Below are 24,351 nucleotides of genomic sequence, written 5' to 3'. Positions count from 1 at the left end.
GTGCACACATGGACACCCTTATGTTTGAACATGGTGTTCAGTATGGACAATCCGTGTCGAGCACAGAAGTGTCTAGTAGGGTCACCCATGGCAAAAGGGTCCTAGGTGAGGGGCCAGATAAAGCACGGCTCACAAAAACCCCTAATGATAAGAAACAAAATTGGATTTGGATTTCCCTCGCCTGGACGCGGATCACCGGGGCCCCCCTCAATCCGTATTTGAGACTCACAATGGCTTGATCCTTCAAAAATCTCTTCAGAAACATTTTACAGTGAACTCAATCTTAAAAACATAATATATTGCATTATATATATATTATTATATTATTATATAATATATACAATTTTAATATTTTTATATTTTAATCCATTATAGAATATATTAGACTCATCTTTAAGATGGGAGTTTAAGATCAGGGGATGCTTTGAGAATAATTGTCAATTTGTTTTGTATGTGTGAAGCCCTTTGAGACTCCTTGTGATTTAGGGCTATATAAATAAACTTGACTTGACTTAATTGTTAGATCAGGGACTAGTTTTTTTTTAAACCATAGCATATGATAGCATCCAGGTTAGTGCTGCCCGACTGAGCTTTGATCATAAACGAATGAAGCTTGGAACCAAATGCTTGTTTGCCAATTGGAGGACATCATGAATAACCTGTGTTATGCAGCAGAGTGGCGCAGCGGAAGCGTGCTGGGCCCATAACCCAGAGGTTGATGGACCAAAACCATTTTCTGCTATTTGGACCTCAGTGGTGTTTGCAAAGCTTTGGACATTCTCTTAAGTCATGTTTTTGAGAAGAAATGCTGTGGGGATAATATTTTCCAAACGTTGGCTGTGCTGCGTGGAGGTTGATCCATCCTCAATGCATACAGATAGCGAGGCATGTACGTATGTGCCTTCTTTCACCATTCTCAGTCCAAATACACAATGTCCTTACCTATTACAGTGATCCCTCGGTACTCCGCATTTCGTTTATCGCTTAGTGAATTTCACTTATCGCGGGTGGTTTTAGGAACCAATTATCCGCGGTAAACAAGGGATTACTGTAAATGGGTACTCAAGGTTAGAAGGAAAGGCAAAGATTGATATTTTGCAAAGACCTTTTCAGAGTCCTTATACTTTACACAGCTGCACTGACAAGAGTTGGGCAAGAAGAAAACACCTGAATTGATGCATAAGTGGCAGTGGTGGGATTTGAACACACGCCTCAGGAGAGACTGGAGCCTAAATCCAGCGCCTTAGACCGCTCGGCCACACTACCGACCTTCTGCAGTTTCTACATTTGTTGATCATTCTAATAAGACCTGAAATTGGAGGATGGTTTCTTCACCAGCATCCAGGTTAGTGCTGGCCGACGGAGCTTTGTTCATAATGTAATGAAGCCTGTACACAACAGATGCGAAACATTATGAGTGACAATCAGAAGATTGATAATGTAACAAAGAAGAAACATTCCATCCTCAACAGCGAACAGGCTGGACATACTAAGCCAACTCCTACATTCGAAAATGGCTCGGTTTACCAAAAGGCTTCTCTGACACGGGCTTGTTCGGGGCAACCGCGCTGCAACTGCCGATCCAGTCCAAAACCTTGGGCTACAAGCAGGAGAAGGTCAGGTTCGTTCTTGAGTTAAAAGAATCCTCAGATCGTACTGTGAGAATTGCACTTGTGGTGCTATCGGCAGGCTTCAACATCAGGAAATAATTGGCAAGGTGGAAGAAAGGAGAGTGGTGCTTGGCTGGGAAGAGCCTCCACGACTCTGGTCCAAGGCCACAAAGAGGGAACGAAAAGCTTGGTTGTGGAAGAGGTTTCAAGATCAAAGCAGGAGCAGTCCACCATTAAGGCCGTGTCACAGGGTCGCCAAAGGAGATGGACCACTTGGGAAGGGGAGACCTCTCAGCTGGGCTTACCTGTGGAAGATGCCGCAAGCCAGACAGCTTTCTGATCAGGTCAAATTAGCCACAGAAAGCTCCGCCAGTGATTTGGCAAGGAAGGGAGCTGTCCCTTGTGCAGCGCACCTAACGCAAGCCTACAGCACCTACTGTCGGGCTGCAAAAGAGCACTGACACAGGCACGCTATAGATGGCGCCAGTCCTGACGAAGCTGGCCGAAGTTCTCGAGACCAGCAGAAAAGAGTTCCAACAACCAGTCTGCAGACAAACAGCTCCCTGTTAGGTTTGTGAGGAAAGGGGAGAAAAGCGGAGACACCAGCCCTCCTGTTCCAGTTCCAGGCAAGGGACTGGAACATGAGGGCTGGTGTCTCCGCTGCACAGCTGAACTTTCCCCATGAAATCACCACCACTCCACGTCAATTAGGTTTCACGTGGAATATGTCTCCTCATGAGAGACTGAAGGCTTAATTCAGTGCTTTAAACCGCTCGGCCACACTACCTACCTAGAATCCTCAACTTCAATTTAAAATGCAGAAGCCATTGTCATATAAACACCAAGGATCAGGAACAACACTTTTTTTCAATCTTTGTTGAACTTAAGTGTCGGTCGTTGCCCGTACAGATAGACTTCTCACCTCATCTGCATCCACGCCAAATGCTCGGTAAGAAGCATCTTGAAGATCTGGAGTGGCCTTGCCAGTCTTGAGACTTCAACCCCAGAGAAAATCGGTGGAGGGAAATGAAAGCCTGCAGAGGCGTAGCCAGGAATTTTTCCAGTAGGGGCGCGCGCCCACAGGAAAAAAAATCGAACATCACCCACGCCGTTCGCTGATCGCTAAAACAACATCCGGGTCCGGGAGGCAAACGGTGAATGGATAACATCGCGCACATAGAATAGCGCAAGCACATTCACGCAAGATCAGGAACACCAATCAAGTTTTGTCGAGTTCTGGACTTTGATGCGGGAACATTAAAGGAGCTCGGCCTGCTACGTCCTGAAGCGTCGCCGGGCTCGTCTGCTATTCCTCTCCCGGTTGGGAAGCGTCGAAAGTGGTGTGCGAGGAGGCTGAAGAGGGGCAAACGCGGTGCCCTCCATTCTTCTGGCGAATGTTCGATCGCTGGACAACAAAATGGATTACATTCGCTTGCTGCGATCTGCAAACCGGACAGTGCGAGACTGCTGTGTGCTCGTGTTCACGGAGACTTGGTTGACTGTCAACATTCCGGACTCTGCTGTACATCTGGAGCGGCTAGCGTGCTATCGGGCGGACCGGGCCATTGTACAAGGGGGGAAATCTCGTGGAGGTGGAATTTGCGTCTACATCAGTGACGAATGGTGCCGGGACTCTGTAGTGGTATGCAAGCACTGCTCGCCACTGGCGGAGTTCGTGATCATTAAGTGCCGTCCTTTTTACCTGCCAAGGGAATTTACCGCGATTCTGCTGCTCGTTGCGGTTTACATCCCGCCTTCCAACATCGAAGGCGACAGGATCGCGGCTCTTAGTGAACTGTACCAGGCTGTCAGTGAACAAGAGACAGCGCACCCTGACGGTTTCACCATCTTCGCTGGGGATTTTAATCATGCTAACCTGAAGTCTGTTTTTCCGAGGCTTCACCAGCATGTTAATTTTCCTACGCGTGGCGACAGCTTCCTGGACCTGGTCTACTCTTCGCATAAAGGAGCTTTCAAAGCCGCCCCCCTCCCCCATCTTGGACTTTCTGACCATATCACTGTTATGCTTTTGCCCGCATACAGACAAATGGTGAGAGCGTCCAGGCCAGTTCGCAAGCAGGTACGGGTGTGGCCTGAGAGTGCCTCTGATGCACTGCGTGACTGCTTTGGCTCTACTGACTGGGACATGTTTAGGAGGGCTGCCACTTGCGACGATCGGACAGACATTGAGGAGTATACTGACTCTGTTTCCTTCTACATCAGGAAGTGCATTGATGATGTGACTCACTCAAAATCCATCGTCACTCGGGCTAATCGGAAGCCATGGCTGACGGGGGCTGTCTTCAGGCTGCTGAGGGCCAGGGACAAAGCCTTTAGAGCGGGGGATGAGGCTGGCTTGAGGACTGCGAGGGCTGACCTGTCCCGGGGCATCAAAGATGCAAAGAGGGCGTTCTCGTGCAAAATTACCGCCCACTTCAAGGACAGCAGGGACGCACGGAGCCTTTGGCAGGGCATTCAGACCATCACGGATTACAAGCCCGCGCCGCAGAGCTGTGAGGGCGACGTCCGTCTGCTCAATGACCTCAACCGCTTCTTTGCTCGCTTCGACACTCAGAACAGCACTTGCCCGCTGAAGGCCACTTCCCCTTCACACGAGCTGCCCCTGTGCCTCTCCGCCGACAGCGTGAGGAGGGCGCTTGCCGCTATCAACATCCGTAAGGCGGCGGGCCCTGACAACATCCCGGGTCGTGCGCTGAAGGACTGCGCTGGTGAGCTGACGGATGTCTTCACAGACATCTTTAACACTTCCCTGCAGCAGGCCATCGTCCCGTCATGTTTCAAAGCTGCCACCATCGTACCTGTGCCGAAGAAACCCGCTCCGTCCTGCTTCAATGACTACCGCCCCGTGGCACTTACGCCCATCATCATGAAGTGCTTTGAGCGGCTTGTCATGGAGCCCATCCGATCCGTTCTCCCCCCCACCATTGACCCCTTCCAGTTTGCGTACCGAGCCAAACGGTCCACTGAGGATGCCATCTGCTCTGCTCTCCACTCGGCCCTCACCCACCTGGAGAAAAGGGACTTGTATGTGAGATTGCTGTTTGTGGACTTCAGTTTTGCCTTCAACACCATTGTGCCACAACGCCTCATGAGCAAACTTGACACGCTGGGCCTCAGTACCTACCTCTGCAACTGGCTACTGGACTTCCTCTGTCAGGGGCCACAGGTAGTACGTGTTGGCGACAAAATCTCCGCCAGCATCACGCTGAGCACAGGGGCCCCCCAAGGCTGTGTGCTCAGTCCGCTGCTCTTCACCCTCCTGACGCATGACTGCACTGCAACCTACAGCGACAACCGTATAGTGAAGTTTGCTGACGACACGACTCTGGTGGGTCTCATCACCAAGGGAGACGAGACTCAATACAGGCTGGAGGTTGACCTTCTGACCACGTGGTGCAGGGACAACAACCTCCTGCTGAACGTCGACAAGACCAAGGAGATTGTTGTGGACTTCCGGAAGGGTCACACCCAACACCTGCCGGTGTTACCTACCACATCAGTGAGTATCTCTCCTGGTCCACCAACACCGCATCACTGGCAAAGAAAGCCCAGCGCCGCCTGTACTTCCTGCGGAAACTCAGGCGAGCGAGCGCCCCTCCGGCCGTTATGACTACATTTTACCGCGGCACCATTGAGAGCGTCCTCTCCAGCTGTATTGCTGTTTGGGGTGGCGGCTGCACTGACTACAACTTGAAGGCCCTGCAGCGCATAGTGAACACGGCTGGTAAGATTGCTGGTGCTTCGCTCCCCTCCTTGAAGGACATTTACACCTCCCATCTCACCCGCAAGGCGACCACGATTGTGAGTGATGTGAGTCACCCCGCTCACTCTTTGTTCGAGCTTCTGCCCTCTGGGAAGAGGTACAGAAGCCTGCGCTCGCGCACCACCAGACTCTCAAACAGCTTCATACTCCAGGCAGTCAGGATCCTGAACTTGCTTCCCCGTTCTGCGTAGCGTCCTGTACTTTTACTGTCTGTATGCACACTGGCTTTTATTCGTTGTGTTGTCTATTTATTTATTATTTATTGTTACTCTTATTTATTGTTTGTGCCTTCTTGTTTTTTATATTGCGTTGTTTACTTGTGTGTCTATCGTGTAATATGTCTTGTCACCGTGGGATAGGGAAAACGTAATTTCGATGTCTTTGTGTGTCTCGGCATGTGAAGATGTTGACAATAAAGCAGACTTTGACTTTTTGACTTTGAAAAGACCGAAAGAAAAAAACGCCATGAAAGTGAAGAATTGAAAAAGCTCGATTTTCTTCAACCGGGGCGCAGGGAGTCCTAACCGGGGCGCCGCCCCGGCTCGCCCCGGCTTGGCTACGCCTCTGAAAGCCTGTGTTGCCCAGCGACAGCCCCAAAAGTCTTGAAGAATAAAATAATTGCAAGTCTTAGTCATGTGACTAACATGACGACATGTGAGTCGGTCATTATTGTTAAAAGGGAATATTTTAGGGTCAAACAAACTTGGCTAAATATTTTGTCAAATTGCTACAAATTTGAAACGCAGGGATGTTTAATAACTGTCCATCCATCCATCCATCCATCCATCCATCCATCCATCCATCCATCCATCCATCCATCCATCCATCCATCCACGTGCAGAGCCACCTCATCTGGCTCCTCTCAATGTGGAGGAGCAGTGGCTCTACTCCGAGTCTTGCCTGATTGAGAGCTTTGCCTTTTGGCTCAGCTCTCTCTTCACCACGACAGACCGGTACCGAGTCCGCATTACAGCCAACGCTGCACCGATCCACCTGTTGATGTCACACTCCATCCTGCCCTCACTCGTGAACAAGACCCCAAGATACTTGAACTCCTCCACTTGGGGCAGGATCCCCGATACAAAGAGGGCATTCTACCCTTTTCCGACCGAGGACCATGGACTCAGATTTGGAGGTGCTGATCCTCATCCTGACCGCTTCACACTCGGCTGCGAACCGCTCCAGTGAGAGCTGGAGATCACGGCTTGAAGAAGCCAACAGCACCACGTCGTATGCAAAAAGCAGAGATGTAATGCTGAGGTCCCCAAACCGGACACTCTCAACACCTCGGCTGCGCCTAGAAATTCTGTCCATAAAAGTTATGAACAGAATTGGTGACAAAGGGCAGCATTGGCGGAGTTCAACCCTCACTGGGAATGAATCCGACTTAATGCCAGAAATGCGGACCAACTCTGATATCGATGATACAGGGACTGAACCGCCCTTATCAATTGGTTCGGCATCCCGTACTCCCGAAGCACCCTCCACAGAACTTCCCAAGGGACACTGTCGAACGCCTTCTCCAAGTCCACAAAACACATGTGGACTGGTTGAGCTAATCCCATGCACCCTCGATGATCCTGCCGAGGGTATAGAGCTGTTCCACTGTTCCACGGCCAGGACGAAAACCACACTGCTCCTCCTGAATCCGAGATTCGACCTCCCGATGGACCCTCCTTTCCAGCACCCCTGAATAGACCTTACCAAGGAGGCTGAGGAGTGTGATTCCTCTGTAGTTGGAACACAGCCTCCGGTCCCCCTTCTTGGAGAGGGGAACCACCACCCCAGTCTGCCAATCCAGAGGCATCGTCCCCGATGTCCATGCGATGCTGTAGAGCAGTGCTTCTCAAATAGTGGGGCGCGCCCCCCTTGCTATTCCTGGGGGGGCGCGTGTGACCCTGGGGAACAGGCTTTTTTTTTGGCAGTACTAGAATAAAGTGTAATTGCGCGTTTACTACAGCTGGGGGCAGTGGCGCTCTCATTGTTACTTCTGTCACGTTTGCGACAGTGCAAAATGTTACGACTTACAAGACAAGTTAGGATAGTCACGGTGGGGAGGGGGGGCGCGAATAGATTTCTTCTTGCTAGGGGGGGGCGTAACAGAAAATAATTGAGAAGCACTGCTGTAGAGGCATGTCAGCCATGACAGCCCCACAACATCCAGAGCCTTTAAAAAAAACTCCAATCTCATCCACCCCTGGGGCCTTGTACCCGAGGAGTTTTTTAACTACCTCATTGACTTTGAGCCCAGAGATTGGAGAGTCCACCTCAGAGTCTCCAGGCCCTGCTTCCACAATGGAAGGCATGTCGATGGAATTGAGGAGGTCTTCTGGAAGTATTCTGCCCACGACTCGCGACGTCCCGAGTCAAGGTCAACAGCACGCCATCTCCACTGTAAACAGTGTTGACAGTGCACTGCTTCCCCCGCCTGAGACGTCGGATGGTGGACCAGAATTTCCTCGAAGCCGTCCGGAAGTCATTCTCCATGGCCTCGCCAAACTCCTCCCACGCCCGGGTTTTTGCCTCAGCAACCGCCGAAGCCACGTTCCGCTTGGCCATCCCGTACCTGTCGGCTGCCTCTGGAGTCCCACAGGCCAAAATGGCCCGATAGGACTCCTTCTTCAGCTTGACGTCATCCCTTACCACCTGTGTCCACCAGCGGGTTCGGGGGTTGCCGCCACGACAGGCACCGACCACCTTACGGCCACAGCTCTGGTCGGCTGCCTCAACAATGGAGGCACGGAACATGGTCCACTCGAACTCAATGACCCCCGCCTCCACCGGGACATGGGAAAAGCTCTGCCGGAGGTTGGAGTTGAAGCTCTTCCTGACAGGGGATTCCGCCAGATATTCCCAGCAGACCCTCACAGTACATTTGGGTCTGCTAGGTCAGACCGGCATCTTACCCCACTATCGGAGCCAACCCACCACCAGGTGGTGATCAGTTGACAGCTCCGCACCTCTCCTCACCCGAGTGTCCAAAACATGCGGCCGCAAAACCGATGACACGACTACAAAGTCGATCTTTGAACTGCGGCCTAGGGTGTCTTGGTGCCAAGTGCACACATGGACACCCTTATGTTTGAACATGGTGTTCAGTATGGACAATCCGTGTCGAGCACAGAAGTGTCTAGTAGGGTCACCCATGGCAAAAGGGTCCTAGGTGAGGGGCCAGATAAAGCACGGCTCACAAAAACCCCTAATGATAAGAAACAAAATTGGATTTGGTTTTCCCTCGCCTGGACGCGGATCACCGGGGCCCCCCTCAATCCGTATTTGAGACTCACAATGGCTTGATCCTTCAAAAATCTCTTCAGAAACATTTTACAGTGAACTCAATCTTAAAAACATAATATATTTATACAATTTTAATATTTTTATATTTTAATCCATTATATAATATATTAGACTCATCTTTAAAATGGGAGCTTAAGATCAGGGGATGCTTTGAGAATAATTGTCAATTTGTTTTGTCTGTGTGAAGGCCTTTGAGACTGCTTGTGATTTAGGGCTATATAAATAAACTTGACTTGACTTAATTGTTAGATCAGGGACTAGTTGTTTTTTAAACCATAGCATATGATAGCATCCAGGTTAGTGCTGCCCGACTGAGCTTTGATCATAAACTAATGAAGCCTGGAACCGAATGCTTGTTTGCCAATTGGAGGACATCATGAGTAACCTGTGTTATGCAGCAGAGTGGGGCAACAGAAGCGTGCTGGGCCCATAACCCAGAGGTCGATGGATCGAAACCATCCTCTGCTATTTGGACCTTAGTGAAGTTTGCAAAGCTTTGGACATTCTCTTAAGTCATACTTTTGAGAAGAAGTGCTGTGGGGATAATATTTTCCACACGTTGGCTGTGCTGCGTGGAGGTTGATCCATCTTCAATGCATACAGATTGCGAGGCATGTATGTGACTTCTTTCACCATTCTCAGTCCAAATACACAATGTCCTTACCTATTACAGTGATCCCTCGCTACTTCGCATTACGTTTATCGCGGGTTCACTATATCGCAGAGTTTTTTACCAAATTAAAAAATCATTTAAAAGACCTTTTGCAGTTTCTACATCTGTTAAGATAAGATAAGATAAGATAAGAGGAACTTTATTAATCTCACGTGTGAGAAACTGCATGTAACAACAGCTCGATTTACAGGAAAGTACAAGTTGGGGGATAAAGGTGCAAAAAGAGACTTCTGGACCGTAGTCCTCCGGCATAAAAAATAGAATACAATATAAAAAGAAAAATATGGAAAAATAACAGCAATTGTAGTAAAACTAAAAATATATCCATCCATCCATCCATCCATCTTCTTCTGCTTATCCGGGGTCGGGTCGCGGGGGCAGCAGCTTCAGGAGGGACTCCCAGACTTCCCTCTCCCCAGCCACTTCATCTAACTCATCCCGGGGGAAACCAAGGCGTTCCCAGGCCAGCTGAGAGACATAGTCTCTCCAGCGCGTCCTGGGTCGTCCCCGGGGTCTCCTACCGGTGGGACATGCCCGGAACACCTCCCCAGGGAGGCGTCCAGGAGGCATCCTGATGAGATGCCCGAGCCACCTCATCTGGCTCCTCTCAACGTGGAGGAGTAGCGACTCTACTCCGAGTCTCTCCCGGATGACCGAACTTCTCACCCTATCTCTAAGGGAGAGCCCGGACATCCTGCGGAGAAAACTCATTTCGGCCGCTTGTATCCGGGATCTCGTTCTTTCGGTCACGACCCATAGCTCATGACCATAGGTGAGGGTAGGAGCGTAAATCGACCGGTAAATTGAGAGATTTGCCTTTTGGCTCAGCTCTCTCTTTACCACGACGGATCGGTACAGAGTCCGCATTACTGCCGACGCTGCACCGATCCGCCTGTCGATCTCGCGCTCCATCCTCCCCTCACTCGTGAACAAGACCCCAAGATACTTAAACTCCTCCACTTGGGGCAGGATCTCATCCCCGATCCGGAGAGGGCATTCCACCCTTTTCCGATCGAGGACCATGGACTCGGATTTGGAGGTGCTGACCCTCATCCCAACCGCTTCGCACTTGGCTGCAAACCGCTCCAGTGAGAGCTGGAGATCACAGCCTGAAGAAGCCAACAGCACCACGTCGTCTGCAAAAAGCAGAGACGCGATGCTGAGGTCCCCAAACCGGACACCCTCAATGCCTCGGCTGCGCCTAGAAATTCTGTCCATAAAAATTATAAACAGAATCGGTGACAAAGGGCAGCCTTGGCGGAGTCCAACCCTCACTGGGAACGAATCCGACTTACTGCCGGAAATGCGGACCAAACTCTGGCATCGGTGATACAGGGACCGAACCGCCCTTATCAGTTGGCTCGGTACCCCGTACTCCCGAAGCACCCCCCACAGGACCTCCCGAGGGACACGGTCGAACGCCTTCTCAAAGTCCACAAAACACATGTGGACTGGTTGGGCGAACTCCCATGCACCCTCGAGGATCCTGCTGAGGGTGAAGAGCTGGTCCACTGTTCCACGGTCAGGACGAAAGCCACACTGTTCCTCCTGAATCCGAGGTTCGACCTCCCGACAGACCCTCCTCTCCAGCACCCCTGAATAGACCTTACCAGGGAGGCTGAGGAGTGTAATTCCCCTGTAATTGGAACACACCCTCCGGTCCCCCTTCTTAAAGAGGGGAACCACCACCCCAGTCTGCCAATCCAGAGGCACTGTCCCCGATGTCCACGCGATGCAGTAGAGACGTGTCAGCCATGACAGCCCCACAGCATCCAGAGCCCTTAAGAAATCCGGGCGGATCTCATCCACCCCCGGGGCCTTGCCACCGAGGAGTTTTTTAACTACCTCAGTGACTTCAACCCCAGAGATTGGAGAGTCCGCCTCAGAGTCCCCAGGCCCTGCCTCCACGATGGAAGGCGTGTCGGTGGAATTGAGGAGGTCTTCGAAGTATTCTCCCCACCGACACACGACGTCCCGAGTCGAGGTCAGCAGCACGCCATCTCCACTGTAAACAGTGTTGACGTTGCACTGCTTCCCCCTCCTGAGACGCCGGATGGTTGACCAGAATTTCCTCGAAGCCGTCCGGAAGTCATTCTCCATGGCCTCGCCAAACTCCTCCCACGCCCGGGTTTTTGCCTCAGCAACCGCCGAAGCCGCGTTCCGCTTGGCCATCCGGTACCTGTCAGCTGCCTCGGGAGTCCCGCAGGCCAAAACGGCCCGATAGGACTCCTTCTTCAGCTTGACGGCATCCCTTACCGCCGGTGTCCACCAGCGGGTTCGGGGATTGCCGCCACGACAGGCACCAATGACCTTACGGCCACAGCTCCGGTCGGCCGCCTCAACAATGGAGGCGCGGAACAAGGTCCACTCGGACTCAATGTCCCCCGCCTCCCCCGGGACGTGGGAAAAATTCTGCCGGAGGTGGGAGTTGAAGCTCTTCCTGACAGGGGGTTCCGCCAGACGTTCCCAGCAGACCCTCACAGAACGTTTGGGTCTGCCAGGTCGGACCGGCATCTTCCCCCACCATCGGAGCCAACCCACCACAAGGTGGTGATCAGTTGACAGCTCCGCCCCTCTCTTCGCCCGAGTGTCCAAAACATGCGGCCGCAAATCCGATGACACGACTACAAAGTCGATCATCGAACTGCGGCCTAGGGTGTCCTGGTGCCAAGTGCACACATGGACACCCTTATGTTTGAACATGGTGTTAATTATAGAAAATCCGTGTCGAGCACAGAAGTCCAATAATAGAACACCGCTTGGGTTCAGATCGGGGGGGCCGTTCCTCCCAATCACGCCCTTCCAGGTCTCACTGTCATTGCCCACGTGAGCATTGAAGTCACCCAGTAGAACGATGGAGTCCCCAGAAGGAGCGCTCTCCAGCACCTCCTCCAGGGACTCCAAAAAGGGTGGGTACTCTGAACTGCCGTTTGGTGCATAGACACAAACAACAGTCAGGACCCGTCCCCCCACCCGAAGGCGGAGGGAGGCTACCCTCTCGTTCACCGGGGTGAACCCCAATGTGCAGGCGCCCAGCCGGGGGGCAATAAGTATACCCACACCTGCTCGACGCCTCTCACCGTGGGGAACTCCAGAGTGGAAGAGAGTCCAGCCCCTCTCGAGAGGGCTTGTACCGGAACCCAAACTGTGCGTGGAGGCAAGTCCGACTATATCTAGTCGGAACTTTTCTGCCTCGCACACCAGCTCGGGTTCCTTTCCAGCCAGAGAGGTGACATTCCATGTCCCCAGAGGCAGCTTCTGCAGCCGGGGATCAGACCGCCAAGGTCCCTGCCTTTGGCCGCCGCCCAGCTTGCAATGCACCCGACCCCTTTGGCCCCTCCCACAGGTGGTGAGCCCATGGGAAGGGGAAACCACGTTTCCTTTTCGGGCTGAGCCCGGCCGGGCCCCATGGGCAAAGGCCCGGCCACCAGACGCTCGCCTTCGAGCCCCGCCTCCAGGCCTGGCTCCAGAGGGGGGCCCTGGTGACCCGCGTCCGTGCGAGGGAAAACGTGGTTCAATAATTGTTTGCATCATAAGGGGTAATGTGAGCCGTGCTTTGTCTGGCCCCTCACCTAGGACCCGTTTGCCATGGGTGACCCTACCAGGGGCATGAAGCCCCAGACAACATGGCTCCTAGGATCATAGGGGCACGCAAACCCCTCCACCACGATAAGGTGACGACTCACGGAGGGGACTAAAAATATAAGCTATGAATATTTACAAAAAGAAGATAAAATAGTGGTAAAGTGTCGTAAAGTGTACGAAGAGTATGAAGTTTAGTAATGCTAATAACAAAAAGAAATAGTGCACGGGTTATCGAAGTGAAATAGATCCATGCATTGTGTGGCAGAGGATATTGCCTATTGGGCTTAAATTGCACATTGGGGTTAAGGATTGCACGTTACGGGGAAAAGTATTGCACAGAAGGATATGTTTACAGGTTGTCATTGTACAGCCTAATTGCGGTGAGGATGAAGGAGCTGCGGTAGCGTTCCTTCTTACACGGGGGGAGTCTGAGTCTCTGACTGAAGGGACTGCTCAAGTTCTCCAAGGTCAGATGCAGTGGGTGAGAGGGGTTGTTCCTGATGGATGCTAGCCTGGCTAGTACCCTCCTCTCGCCCACCTCCTCAACAGTGTCAAGAGGGCAGCCCACCACAGCGCTCGCCCTCTTAACCAGTTTGTTGAGCCTCTTCCTATCCCTCTCTGTGCTGCTCGGAGCCCAACAGACCACAGCGTAAAGGATAGCAGAGGCTACCACTTCTGAGTCCTGATACTTTACACAGCTGCACTGACAGGAGTTGGGCAAGAAGAAAACACCTGAATTGATGCATAAGTGGCAGTGGTAGGATTTGAACCCACGCCTCAGGAGAGACTGGAGCCTAATTTTGTCTAGACAGGACAAACTAGTTAAATTATTACAGGTTATATTCCAACATAATCATACGATGAAGATATTCTGCAAACCCTAACAAGTGCTGTCCTAAACCGCCTTGTTGATAATGTAACAAAGAAGAAACATTCCATCCTCAACAACGAACAGGCTGGACATACTAAGCCAACTCCTACATTCGGAAATGCCTCGGTTTACCGAAAGGCTTCTCTGACACGGGCTTGTTCGGGGCAACCGCGCTGCAACTGCCGATCCAGTCCATAACCTTGGACTACAAGCAGGAGAAGGCAGGAAGGGAGCTGTCCCTTGTGCAGCGCACCTAACGCAAGCCTACAGCACCTACTGTCAGGCTGCAAAAGAGCACTGACACAGGCACGCTATAGACGACGCCAGTCCTGACGAAGCTTGCCGAAGTTCTCAAGACCAGCAGAAAAGAGTTCCAACAACCAGTCTGCAGCCAAACAGCTCCCTGTTAGGTTTGTGAGGAAAGGGGAGAGAAGCAGAGACACCAGCCCTCCTGTTCCAGTTCCAGGCAAGGGACTGGAACATGAGGGCTGGTGTCTCCGCTGCACAGCTGAACTTTCCCCATGAAATCACCACCACTCCACATCAATTAGGTTTCACATGGAATATGTCTCCTCATGAGAGACTGAAGGCTTAATTCAGTGCTTTAAACCGCTCGGCCACACTACCTACCTAGAATCCTCAACTTCAATTTAAAATGCAGAAGCCATAGTCATATAAACACCAAGGATCAAGAACAACACTTTTTTTCAATCTTTGTTGAACTTAAGTGTCGGTCGTTGCCCGTACAGATAGACTTCTCACCTCATGGTGTTCAGTATGGACAATCCATGTCGAGCACAGAAGTGTCTAGTAGGGTCACCCATGGCAAATGGGTCCTAGGTGAGGGGCCAGATAAAGCACGGCTCACAAAAACTCCTAATGATAAGAAACAAAATTGGATTTGGTTTTCCCTCGCCTGGACGCGGATCACCGGGGCCCCCCTCAATCCGTATTTGAGACTCACAATGGCTTGATCCTTCAAAAATCTCTTCAGAAACATTTTACAGTGAACTCAATCTTAAAAACATAATATATTTATACAATTTTTATATTTTAACCCATTATATATTATATTAGACTCAACTTTAAAATGGGAGCTTAAGATCAGGGGATGCTTTGAGAATAATTGTCAATTTGTTTTGTATGTGTGAAGCCCTTTGAGACTGCTTGTGATTTAGGGCTATATAAATAAACTTGACTTGACTTAATTGTTAGATCAGGGACTAGTTGTTTTTTAAACCATAGCATATGATAGCATCCAGGTTAGTGCTGCCCGACTGAGCTTTGATCATAAACTAATGAAGCCTGGAACCGAATGCTTGTTTGCCAATTGGAGGACATCATGAGTAACCTGTGTTATGCAGCAGAGTGGCGCAGCGGAAGCGTGCTGGGCCCATAACCCAGAGGTCGATGGATCGAAACCATCCTCTGCTATTTGGACCTTAGTGAAGTTTGCAAAGCTTTGGACATTCTCTTAAGTCATACTTTTGAGAAGAAGTGCTGTGGGGATAATATTTTCCACACGTTGGCTGTGCTGCGTGGAGGTTGATCCATCCTCAATGCATACATATTGCGAGGCATGTATGTGACTTCTTTCACCATTCTCAGTCCAAATACACAATGTCCTTACCTATTACATTGATCCCTCGCTACTTAGAATTTCGTTTATCGCGGGTTCACTATATCGCAGAGTTTTTTTTCCAAATTAAAAAATCATTTAAAAGACCTTCTGCAGTTTCTACATCTGTTAAGATAAGATAAGAGGAACTTTATTAATCTCACGTGTGAGAAACTGCATGTAACAACAGCTCGATTCACAGGAAGGTACAAGTTGGGGGATAAAGGTGCAAAAAGAGACTTCTGGACCGTAGTCCTCCGGCATAAAAAATAGAATACAATATAAAAAGAAAAATATGGAAAAATAACAGCAATTGTAGTAAAACTAAAAATATAAGCTATGAATATTTGCAAAAAGAAGATAAAATAGTGGTAAACTGTCGTAAAGTGTATTAAGAGTATGAAGTTTAGTAATGCTAATAACAAAAAGAAATAGTGCACGGGTTATCGAAGTGAAATAGATCCATGCATTGTGTGGCAGAGGATATTGCATATCGGGCTTAAATTGCACATTGGGGTTAAGAATTGCACGTTACGGGGAAAAGTATTGCACAGAAGGATGTGTTTACAGGTTGTCATTGTACAGCCTAATTGCGGTGGGGATGAAGGAGCTGCGGTAGCGTTCCTTCTTACACGGGGGGAGTCTGAGTCTCTGACTGAAGGGGCTGCTCAAGTTCTCCAAGGTCAGTTGCAGTGGGTGAGAGGGGTTGTTCCTGATGGATGCTAGCCTGGCTAGCACCCTCCTCTCGCCCACCTCCTCAACAGTGTCAAGAGGGGAGCCCACCACAGAGCTCGCCCTCTTAACCAGTTTGTTGAGCCTCTTCCTATCCCTCTCTGTGCTGCTCGGAGCACAACAGACCACAGCGTAGAGGATAGCAGAGGCTACCACTTCTGAGTCCTGATACTTTACACAGCTGCACTGACAGGAGTTGGGCAAGAAGAAAACACCTGAATTGATGCATAAGTGGCAGTGGTGGGATTTGAACCCACGCCTCATGAGAGACTGGAGCCTTAATCCAGCGCCTTAGACCGCTCGGCCACACTACCAACCTTCTGCAGTTTCTCCATTTGTTGATCATTCTATTAAGACGTGAAATTGGAGGATACCTAGTTGGTTTCTTCACCAGCATCCAGGTTAGTGCTGGCCGACGGAGCTTTGTTCATAATGTAATGAAGCCTGTACACAACAGATGCGAAAAAATATGAGTGACAATCAGAAGATTAAAACTTTGAAATCGGAAGACACATAGCTAGTTTCCCCACACAGCACCCAAATTAGTGCTGTCCTACACCGCCTTGTTGATAATGTAACAAAGAAGAAACATTCCATCCTCAACAACGAACAGGCTGGACATACTAAGCCAACTCCTACATTCGGAAACGGCTCGGTTTACCGAAAGGCTTCTCTGAAACGGGCTTGTTCGAGGCAACCGCGCTGCAGCTGCCGATCCAGTCCATAATCTTGAGCTACAAGCAGGAGAAGGTCAGGTTCGTTCTTGAGTTAAAAGAATCCTCAGATCGTACTGTGAGAATTGCACTTGTGGTGCTATCGGCAGGCTTCAACATCAGGAAATAATTGGCAAGGTGCAAGAAAGGAGAGTGGGGCTTGGCTGGGAAGAGCCTCCACGACTCTGGTCCAAGGCCACAAAGAGGGAACGAAAAGCTTGGTTGTGGAAGAGGTTTCAAGATCAAAGCAGGAGCAGTCCACCATCAAGGCCGTGTCACAGGGTCGCCAAAGGAGATGGACCACTTGGGAAGGGGAGACCTCTCAGCTGGGCTTACCTGTGGAAGATGCCGCAAGCCAGACAGCTTTCTGATCAGGTCAACTTATCCACAGAAAGCTCCGCCAGTGATTTGACAAGGAAGGGAGCTGTCCCTCTTGCAGCGCACCAAACGCAAGCCTACAGCACCTACTGTCAGGCTGCAAAAGAGCACTGACACAGGCATGCTATAGACGGCGCCAGTCCTGACGAAGCTGGCCGAAGTTCTCGAGACCAGCAGAAAAGAGTTCCAACAACCAGTCTGCAGCCAAACAGCTCCCTGTTAGGTTTGTGAGGAAAGGGGAGAGAAGCGGAGACACCAGCCCTCCTGTTCCAGTTTCAGGCAAGGGACTGGAACATGAGGGCTGGTGTCTCCGCTGCACAGCTGAACTTTCCCCATGAAATCGCCACCACTCCACGTCAATTAGGTTTCACATGGAATATGTCTCCTCATGAGAGACTGAAGGCTTAATTCAGTGCTTTAAACCGCTCGGCCACACTACCTACCTAGAATCCTCAACTTCAATTTAAAATGCAGAAGCCATAGTCATATAAACACCAAGGATCAGGAACAACACTTTTTTTCAATCTTTGTTGAACTTAAGTGTCGGTCGTTGCCTGTACAGATAGACTTCTCACCTCATGGTGTTCAGTATGGACAATCCGTGTCGAGCACAGAAGTGTCTAGTAGGGTCACCCATGGCAAAAGGGTCCTAGGTGAGAGGCCAGATAAAGCACGGCTCACAAAAACCCCTAATGATAAGAAACAAAATTGGATTTGGTTTTCCCTCGCCTGGACGCGGATCACCGGGGCCCCCCTCAATCCGTATTTGAGACTCACAATGGCTTGATCCTTCAAAAATCTCTTCAGAAACATTTTACAGTGAACTCAATCTTAAAAACATAATATATTTATACATGTTTAATATTTTTATATTTTAATCCATTATATAATATATTAGACTCATCTTTAAAATGGGAGCTTAAGATCAGGGGATGCTTTTGAGAATAATTGTCAATTTGTTTTGTATGTGTGAAGCCCTTTGAGACTGCTTAATTGTTAGATCAGGGACTAGTTGTTTTTTAAACCATAGCATATGATCGCATCCACGTTAGTGCTGCCCGACTGAGCTTTGATCATAAACTAATGAAGCCTGGAACCGAATGCTTGTTTGCCAATTGGAGGACATCATGAGTAACCAGTGTTATGCAGCAGAGTGGCGCAGCGGAAGCGTGCTGGGCCCATAACCCAGAGGTCGATGGATCGGAACCATCCTCTGCTATTTGGACCTTAGTGAAGTTTGCAAAGCTTTGGACATTCTCTTAAGTCATACTTTTGAGAAGAAGTGCTGTGGGGATAATATTTTCCACACGTTGGCTGTGCTGCGTGGAGGTTGATCCATCCTCAATGCATACAGATTGCGAGGCATGTATGTGACTTCTTTCACCATTCTCAGTCCAAATACACAATGTCCTTACCTATTACAGTGATCCCTCGCTACTTCGCATTTCGTTTATCGCGGGTTCACTATATCGCGGAGTTTTTTTTCCAAATTAAAAAATCATTTAAAAGACCTTCTGCAGTTTCTACATCTGTGTCAGGTTTATTTCGCTGACTGAATAACTATTAAGAAGAGCAACAGCAAACAAACCACAAGTGAGACAGTATATTAAGTCTTTTCTCGCGAGGAGTGCAGTACAGATAGCTTAATACAATCTCTACACACACTGAATATCTGTAGGCACTCCCGCTCTTTTTATTTGGATTTGCCCTACCCACAGTGTGAGACATAAGCCACTAAAAGGGGAGGAGGAAAGCATGTGGGCTTTGTCTCGTAAGCAAAAATCACTAGGTGTTTACATACTGATAAGAACATCTGGGAAGAGTTTGAGTGGACTGGATACAGAAGAAAAAACCTTTGACCTCTAGTTAAAACATAGCAAGGGAAGTTTTACGACATTGTGTAGGATGCAACAAGCTAAGTTATTTATTACTGGTTATATACATTCCAACCTAATCCTACGATCAAGTTAGTTGGGAAACCCTGACTTTAATGGTCACTTGGAGGTTCATCTGGGGTGCAGGACAGCAATGAGGCATGTTGTCTAACAAAGTGGTCTTTGTTAGAAAGGAACTGTCCTTCTGTGGTACATCATAAAAACAGCAAGGCCAAACAGCAAGCATATATTGCAGTAATATTGCGGTAAGGCATTGATTAGAAAACGCATGATAACATATATATACATTTTTCTAACAATCTGTTAAAATAAGATAAGAGGAACTTTATTAATCTCACGTGTGAGAAACTGCATGTAACAACAGCTCGATTTACAGGAAGGTACAAGTTAGGGGATAAAGGTGCAAAAAGAGACTTCTGGACCGTAGTCCTCCGGCATAAAAAATAGAATACAATATAAAAAGAAAAATATGGAAAAATAACAGCAATTGTAGTAAAACTAAAAATATAAGCTATGAATATTTACAAAAAGAAGATAAAATAGTGGTAAAGTGTCGTAAAGTGTATGAAGAGTATGAAGTTTAGTAATGCTAATAACAAAAAGAAATAGTGCACGGGTTATCGAAGTGAAATAGATCCATGCATTGTGTGGCAGAGGATATTGCACATTGGGCTTAAATTGCACATTGGGGTTAAGGATTGCACGTTACGGGGAAAAGTATTGCACAGAAGGATGTGTTTACAGGTTGTCATTGTACAGCCTAATTGCGGTGGGGATGAAGGAGCTGCGGTAGCGTTCCTTCTTACACGGGGGAAGTCTGAGTCTCTGACTGAAGGGGCTGCTCAAGTTCTCCAAGGTCAGATGCAGTGGGTGAGAGGGGTTGTTCCTGATGGATGTTAGCCTGGCTAGCACCCTCCTCTCGCCCACCTCCTCAACAGTGTCAAGAGGGCAGCCTACCACAGAGCTGGCCCTCTTAACCAGTTTCTTGAGCCTCTTCCTATCCCTCTCTGTGCTGCTCGGAGCCCAACAGACCACAGCGTAGAGGATAGCAGAGGCTACCACTTCTGAGTCCTGATACTTTACACAGCTGCACTGACAGGAGTTGGGCAAGAAGAAAACACCTGAATTGATGCATAAGTGGCAGTGGTGGGATTTGAACCCACGCCTCAGGAGAGACTGGAGCCTAAATCCAGCGTCTTAGACCGCTCGGCCACACTACCGACCTTCTGCAGTTTCTACATTTATTGATCATTCTATTAAGACGTGAAATTGGAGGATAGTTGGTTTCTTCACCAGCATCCAGGTTAGTGCTGGCCGACGGAGCTTTGTTCATTATGTAATGAAGCTTGTACACAACAGATGCGAAACAATATGAGTGACAATCAGAAGATTAAAACTTTGAAATCGGAAGACACATAGCTAGTTTCCCCACACAGCACCCAAATTAGTGCTGTCCTAAACCGCCTTGTTGATAATGTAGCAAAGAAGAAACATTCCATCCTCAACAACGAACAGGCTGGACATACTCAGCCAACTCCTACATTCGGAAATGCCTCGGTTTACCGAAAGGCTTCTCTGACACGGGCTTGTTCGGGGCAACCGCGCTGCAACTGCCGATCCAGTCCATAACCTTGGACTACAAGCAGGAGAAGGCAGGAAGGGAGCTGTCCCTTGTGCAGCGCACCTAACGCAAGCCTACAGCACCTACTGTCAGGCTGCAAAAGAGCACTGACACAGGCACGCTATAGACGACGCCAGTCCTGACGAAGCTTGCCGAAGTTCTCAAGACCAGCAGAAAACAGTTCCAACAACCAGTCTGCAGCCAAACAGCTCCCTGTTAGGTTTGTGAGGAAAGGGGAGAGAAGCGGAGACACCAGCCCTCCTGTTCCAGTTTCAGGCAAGGGACTGGAACATGAGGGCTGGTGTCTCCGCTGCACAGCTGAACTTTCCCCATGAAATCGCCACCACTCCACGTCAATTAGGTTTCACATGGAATATGTCTCCTCATGAGAGACTGAAGGCTTAATTCAGTGCTTTACCGCTCTGCCACACTACCTACGTAGAATCCTCAACTTCAATTTAAAATGCAGAAGCCATAGTCATATAAACACCAAGGATCAGGAACAACACTTTTTTTCAATCTTTGTTGAACTTAAGTGTCGGTCGTTGCCTGTACAGATAGACTTCTCACCTCATGGTGTTCAGTATGGACAATCCGTGTCGAGCACAGAAGTGTCTAGTAGGGTCACCCATGGCAAAAGGGTCCTAGGTGAGAGGCCAGATAAAGCACGGCTCACAAAAACCCCTAATGATAAGAAACAAAATTGGATTTGGTTTTCCCTCGCCTGGATGCGGATCACCGGGGCCCCCCTCAATCCGTATTTGAGACTCACAATGGCTTGATCCTTCAAAAATCTCTTCAGAAACATTTTACAGTGAACTCAATCTTAAAAACATAATATATTTATACATGTTTAATATTTTTATATTTTAATCCATTATATAATATATTAGACTCATCTTTAAAATGGGAGCTTAAGATCAGGGGATTTTTTTGAGAATAATTGTCAATTTGTTTTGTATGTGTGAAGCCCTTTGAGACTGCTTAATTGTTAGATCAGGGACTAGTTGTTTTTTAAACCATAGCATATGATTGCATCCACGTTAGTGCTGCCCGACTGAGCTTTGATCATAAACTAATGAAGCCTGGAACCGAATGCTTGTTTGCCAATTGGAGGACATCATGAGTAACCAGTGTTATGCAGCAGAGTGGCGCAGCGGAAGCGTGCTGGGCCCATAACCCAGAGGTCGATGGATCGGAACCATCCTCTGCTATTTGGACCTTTGTGAAGTTTGCAAAGCTTTGGACATTCTCTTAAGTCATACTTTTGAGAAGAAGTGCTGTGGGGATAATATTTTCCACACGTTGGCTGTGCTGCGTGGAGGTTGATCCATCCTCAATGCATACAGATTGCGAGGCATGTATGTGACTTCTTTCACCATTCTCAGTCCAAATACACAATGTCCTTACCTATTACAGTGATCCCTCGCTACTTCGCATTTCGTTTATCGCGGGTTCACTATATCGCGGAGTTTTTTTTCCAAATTAAAAAATCATTTAAAAGACCTTCTGCAGTTTCTACATCTGTGTCAGGTTTATTTCGCTGACTGAATAACTATTAAGAAGAGCAACAGCAAACAAACCACAAGTGAGACAGTATATTAAGTCTTTTCTCGCGAGGAGTGCAGTACAGATAGCTTAATACAATCTCTACACACACTGAATATCTGTAGGCACTCCCGCTCTTTTTATTTGGATTTGCCCTACCCACAGTGTGAGACATAAGCCACTAAAAGGGGAGGAGGAAAGCATGTGGGCTTTGTCTCGTAAGCAAAAATCACTAGGTGTTTACATACTGATAAGAACATCTGGGAAGAGTTTGAGTGGACTGGATACAGAAGAAAAAACCTTTGACCTCTAGTTAAAACATAGCAAGGGAAGTTTTACGACATTGTGTAGGATGCAACAAGCTAAGTTATTTATTACTGGTTATATACATTCCAACCTAATCCTACGATCAAGTTAGTTGGGAAACCCTGACTTTAATGGTCACTTGGAGGTTCATCTGGGGTGCAGGACAGCAATGAGGCATGTTGTCTAACAAAGTGGTCTTTGTTAGAAAGGAACTGTCCTTCTGTGGTACATCATAAAAACAGCAAGGCCAAACAGCAAGCATATATTGCAGTAATATTGCGGTAAGGCATTGATTAGAAAACGCATGATAACATATATATACATTTTTCTAACAATCTGTTAAAATAAGATAAGAGGAACTTTATTAATCTCACGTGTGAGAAACTGCATGTAACAACAGCTCGATTTACAGGAAGGTACAAGTTAGGGGATAAAGGTGCAAAAAGAGACTTCTGGACCGTAGTCCTCCGGCATAAAAAATAGAATACAATATAAAAAGAAAAATATGGAAAAATAACAGCAATTGTAGTAAAACTAAAAATATAAGCTATGAATATTTACAAAAAGAAGATAAAATAGTGGTAAAGTGTCGTAAAGTGCATGAAGAGTATGAAGTTTAGTAATGCTAATAACAAAAAGAAATAGTGCACGGGTTATCGAAGTGAAATAGATCCATGCATTGTGTGGCAGAGGATATTGCACATTGGGCTTAAATTGCACATTGGGGTTAAGGATTGCACGTTACGGGGAAAAGTATTGCACAGAAGGATGTGTTTACAGGTTGTCATTGTACAGCCTAATTGCGGTGGGGATGAAGGAGCTGCGGTAGCGTTCCTTCTTACACGGGGGAAGTCTGAGTCTCTGACTGAAGGGGCTGCTCAAGTTCTCCAAGGTCAGATGCAGTGGGTGAGAGGGGTTGTTCCTGATGGATGTTAGCCTGGCTAGCACCCTCCTCTCGCCCACCTCCTCAACAGTGTCAAGAGGGCAGCCTACCACAGAGCTGGCCCTCTTAACCAGTTTCTTGAGCCTCTTCCTATCCCTCTCTGTGCTGCTCGGAGCCCAACAGACCACAGCGTAGAGGATAGCAGAGGCTACCACTTCTGAGTCCTGATACTTTACACAGCTGCACTGACAGGAGTTGGGCAAGAAGAAAACACCTGAATTGATGCATAAGTGGCAGTGGTGGGATTTGAACCCACGCCTCAGGAGAGACTGGAGCCTAAATCCAGCGCCTTAGACCGCTCGGCCACACTACCGACCTTCTGCAGTTTCTACATTTATTGATCATTCTATTAAGACGTGAAATTGGAGGATACCTAGTTGGTTTCTTCACCAGCATCCAGGTTAGTGCTGGCCGACGGAGCTTTGTTCATTATGTAATGAAGCTTGTACACAACAGATGCGAAACAATATGAGTGACAATCAGAAGATTAAAACTTTGAAATCGGAAGACACATAGCTAGTTTCCCCACACAGCACCCAAATTAGTGCTGTCCTAAACCGCCTTGTTGATAATGTAGCAAAGAAGAAACATTCCATCCTCAACAACGAACAGGCTGGACATACTAAGCCAACTCCTACATTCGGAAATGCCTCGGTTTACCGAAAGGCTTCTCTGACACGGGCTTGTTCGGGGCAACCGCGCTGCAACTGCCGATCCAGTCCATAACCTTGGACTACAAGCAGGAGAAGGCAGGAAGGGAGCTGTCCCTTGTGCAGC

At 48.5% G+C, this 24,351-nt stretch overlaps 4 non-coding genes across 4 annotated transcripts; all 4 read right to left on the bottom strand.

Annotated features, from left to right (window-relative positions):
• Positions 1 to 1,184: 1,184 nt before the first annotated feature.
• trnal-uag (transfer RNA leucine (anticodon UAG)) lies at positions 1,185 to 1,266 on the bottom strand. The gene has a single exon. It is a non-coding gene; the product is annotated as a tRNA-Leu (tRNA).
• A 15,136-nt stretch (positions 1,267 to 16,402) lies between these two features.
• On the bottom strand, positions 16,403 to 16,484 carry trnal-aag (transfer RNA leucine (anticodon AAG)). Its single transcript has one exon. It is a non-coding gene; the product is annotated as a tRNA-Leu (tRNA).
• A 3,810-nt stretch (positions 16,485 to 20,294) lies between these two features.
• On the bottom strand, positions 20,295 to 20,376 carry trnal-uag (transfer RNA leucine (anticodon UAG)). The gene has a single exon. It is a non-coding gene; the product is annotated as a tRNA-Leu (tRNA).
• A 3,429-nt stretch (positions 20,377 to 23,805) lies between these two features.
• Positions 23,806 to 23,887, bottom strand: trnal-uag (transfer RNA leucine (anticodon UAG)). Its single transcript has one exon. It is a non-coding gene; the product is annotated as a tRNA-Leu (tRNA).
• Between the last annotated feature and the right edge of the window lie 464 nt (positions 23,888 to 24,351).

This window comes from Syngnathus typhle, linkage group LG4, assembly GCF_033458585.1.
Source record: "Syngnathus typhle isolate RoL2023-S1 ecotype Sweden linkage group LG4, RoL_Styp_1.0, whole genome shotgun sequence".
In the NCBI taxonomy this organism is placed as follows: domain Eukaryota; kingdom Metazoa; phylum Chordata; class Actinopteri; order Syngnathiformes; family Syngnathidae; genus Syngnathus; species Syngnathus typhle.
This window is presented reverse-complemented; position numbering and strand designations above follow the sequence as displayed.